Source organism: Mus caroli, chromosome 15 (assembly GCF_900094665.2).
Source record: "Mus caroli chromosome 15, CAROLI_EIJ_v1.1, whole genome shotgun sequence".
NCBI lineage: Eukaryota > Metazoa > Chordata > Mammalia > Rodentia > Muridae > Mus > Mus caroli.
The window spans coordinates 49454540-49458324 of NC_034584.1; the positions used below are offsets into that span (position 1 = coordinate 49454540).

The 3785-nt window shown below is 45.2% G+C and overlaps 1 pseudogene across 1 annotated transcript in view; it reads right to left on the reverse strand.

Annotated features, from left to right (window-relative positions):
* Positions 1–675: 675 nt before the first annotated feature.
* LOC110310553 overlaps positions 676–3785 on the reverse strand; it is a 29372-nt pseudogene continuing 26262 nt past the window's right edge. Inside the window, exon 2 of the transcript XR_002379849.1 lies at positions 676–1233. The product of XR_002379849.1 is annotated as an elongin-B pseudogene (transcript). The remainder of the gene's footprint in view (positions 1234–3785) is intronic.

Sequence of the window (3785 nt, forward strand, 5' to 3'; positions counted from 1 at the left end):
TTTTCTATTACTGGGCTGTGAAAAGACGGAGGGGTCCACAGAGTATCATCAAAAGCAGACAGACGCTAACCTAGCAAACATCTGTGTGCATAGAGGATATCTTAGGGTTTGTACTGCTGGGATAAAAATGCCATGGCCAAGGCCATTTATACAATAAGGAGTTTAATTGGCCTCATCCTTCTGGAGGGTTTTCATATAGGAATGTCAGCGTTAAGGCAGAGTGGTAGGCAGCTGGAGCAGCAGCTAACAGGTCACATCTTGACCCACCAGGAGGTACAGCGCACACTAGGGATGGCATGAGACTTTTGAAACCTCGGTCCTATGCCCAGTGATACTTCTAACCTTTCCCAAACAATTTCAATAACTGAGGACCAAGTTTTCAAACGTATGAAAGCTGGGCGTGGTGGCGCACGCCTTTAATCCCAGCACTCGGGAGGCAGAGACAGGCAGATTTCTGAGTTCGAGGCCAGCCTGGTCTACAAAGCGAGTGCCAGGACAGCCAGGGCTATACAGAGAAACCCTGTCTTGAAAAACCAAAAAACAAACAAACAAAAAATCAAACGTATGAAGCCCTGGGGTCTATTCTCTGTCAAATTCCTATAGAGGAAAAATAGGCATTGTCTCAAGGAGGTTTTCTTTTTGTTTTTTGTTTTTTTGTTTTGTTTTGTTTGAGGTTTTTGGGCTTTTTTTTTTTTAATTTAAAAAGACAGCCAATTTACTTATTTATTTTTAACTAGAGAATGGGTCTCTAGGTCTCTAGGAGTTGGCCGTGGGGCCCTCACTGCGCATCTTGTTCCTTAGCACTGTTTCCAGAATCCTTCCTCATGTCTGGAAGAGGTGGAGGAAAAGATTAGGGGTGGATCTCCAGGCCTTCAAAGACATCTCCTGTTCTGAAGGCCAGGCCCACTGTGGCTGGGGTCTCTGGCCTTGCTACCTGACTAGTGAAGCCACATTCCCTCAGAGTTTTATTCTCATCAAGGAGCTGGTTGTCCTTGAACAGCAACTGCTCCTCAGGAGGCCTCTTCATGATGCCCTCAATGATGCGCTTGAGCTCCCACACTGTGCTTGACTCCTTGGCATCAGTGAAGATGGTGGTCTTCTTGTGCCGGATCACGAGAAACACAAATAACCCTGTGTCTGCTTCTGACTCCATGCACCTCACTGGACCAGATCTAATGGCTTCTCAGGTAGGTTGTCCTCAGCGGGAGTGATCTCTCAGTGTCCCTGGGGCCCCTGACCTTCCAATTCAACTCACTTCCCAGAAGGAAACAGCTCTCAAGGAGGTTTTCTTAAGTGGGATTTAGAGCTTATGTGAGAATAGATGAAGTAATGACATACTGGGGGTGTGTGTGCGCGCATGCGCACCTGTGTGTATGTTTTACAAAACTTGTGAAAGCTCTGCTATATTTGGTGACAATAGCACATTTTGAAAACATAAGCAAAAGAAGACATATTTCTGCAGACTGAGACAGCTCCGTTACTTGCCAAACCATGATTCTTCAGAGAGTTCAGGGCATGCTGGCTTGCTCACCTGCTGCTCTCTAGTGGGACGGAAGATCTGGCTATATTTGTGTTTTCTGTCAGGGGAAAGCCTGTATAAAGCTTACAGATGTTACTGACACACATCTCGGCTGCTCAAAACCTGCTCCCACCCACAGGTCTGGAGTGGGCTCTGCTGACCAGCTCAGCCAATTTTCTCACGCTGTGGCACCTTTATCATCTCTCCATACCTGGGAAAGGGGAGAGCAGTAGAGAGAACAGACCCAGTCTCTGACTTGGAGCAGGACACATTTCTGGAGTAGAAGATGCCATTTCTTCCCATACGGCTCATACTCGATGACAGACAGTATCATGGAGACCCTTGAGAAGAAGAAAAGGCATGTTATCTGGTCACTGTGAAATGGAAAATGATCAAACTCTGAAAGAATTTAGTATCAACTCCTTTTTGGCAAGGATCTTCCATTTTTCTGGGCTTGCTGCCTGGACATAGAGTGAGCCTGCCTCTTGCAGGTGTCTCTGTCATGTGGAGGGAGTCATTCCATGGCAGGGGAACCAGCTGGCTCACTATCAGGACAGATAACTGGAGGATAGAGAGGAACTTTTATTTATTGCTTCTCCAGAGCTCTCTTTTGCAACTAGCTTCTTGGTTCCTGGAACTTAAACTTTTGCTTGTGGAGAAGAGAACATTGGAAACTCTGTTCCAACTCAGAAATGGCACAAATCTAAACAAGAATTTGTAAAAATAATTTGGCTGATGGGATGGCTTAGGGGGTCAGTGCAATTGGTGCCAAGCCTGACTGAGTTCAATTCCTGGAACCCACAGAGGGGAAGGTGCAAACCTGTCATCGCAGGCTTTGCAGGCAGGGCCTCTCCAAAAGGGTTTGAGGAGTCTGGGACAGAGAGAATGGTTGGTGTTTAGTTTCTATTATTACCTGGCCTTGCTCTTGTAATTAATTTTTAAAATATTTTGTATTTGTTTGTTTAGTGTGGGGGCAGTAATAGTAATGTGTCTGTCTATTTATAAATAGTATATTATTAAAAATATTAATGGTTTTCTTGCACATTTGAGTATCTGGTAGAAACATAGTATCTTCTATGTGTGTGTGTGTGTCTGAGAGAGAGAGAGAGAGAGAGAGAGAGAGAGAGAAAGAGTGAGAGAGACTGAGAGAGACAACGGCAGACAGGCAGATCCAGACTAGCCTAGAAGGAACAGAATCCTGTGTCAGATTCTGGGTGACCTCCATTGTCAACATGCCCCTGAGTGTTTACTCATTTTGTTGTTGTTTTGAGACAGAGATCCTTGTAGCCTAGGTTGATGTCAAACTCCCTATATAGTCAGTGCTAGCCTTGAGCTCCTGATCCTCCAGTCTCTATATCTTGAGTGCTGCGGTCACCCATAGGTGTGTGCCACCGCACGTGGTTTCTTCACCACACATTTTAAAATATTTTCATGTGGTTTTGCTCTGTTTTGCTTTTGTGATTGAGGCAGTATCCCACAACGTTGTCCTTGTCCTGGAACTCACTAGTAGACCAGCTGGCCTTGAACTCAGAGAGATTAGCCTGCCTCTGCCTCCGAAGTGCATGTGCCTGTGCACCGTATGCATGCCTGATGTCTCTGGACGCCAGAATTGGGCATCTGATTCAATGCCTTAAGGCAGACATTAGAAGTCTTACATAAAGCTATTTCCTCTGCATAGAAGGAGCTCAAAATATTTTATAATGACGAGCTCACACTGCAACAACTTTATGACTCTTTACTACCAGTGACTGTTATGGCATCATTTTGCCTGTTTAAAAAGAATGTCTATATCCATTAGACACTGGTATTATAGATTGTTGTGAACCACCATGAAGATGCTGGGAACTGGACCTGGATCCTCTGTGGCAGCAGTCATATCTTCACCTCGTCCACCTCAAGAATTTTCTCTATAGCCCGGGTTGGGTATAAACACCAGCCTTTGTGCTTCCATCTGCCCAGCTCTGGGCTGGAAGGTTTCTTAAATTGTCAGGTTTTCTTTTTCTTTCTTTTTTCTTTTTTTAAATATTTTTTTAATTACGTATTTTCCTCAATTACATTTCCAATGCTATCCCAAAAGTTCCCCACACCCTCCCCCCCTCACTCCCCTACCCACCCATTCCCATTTTTTGGCCCTGGCGTTCCCCTGTACTGGGGCATATAAAGTTTGCCTGTCCAATGGGCCTCTCTTTCCAGTGATGGCCGACTAGGCCATCTTTTGATACATATGCAGCTAGAGTCAAGAGCTCCGGGGTACTGGTTAGTTCAG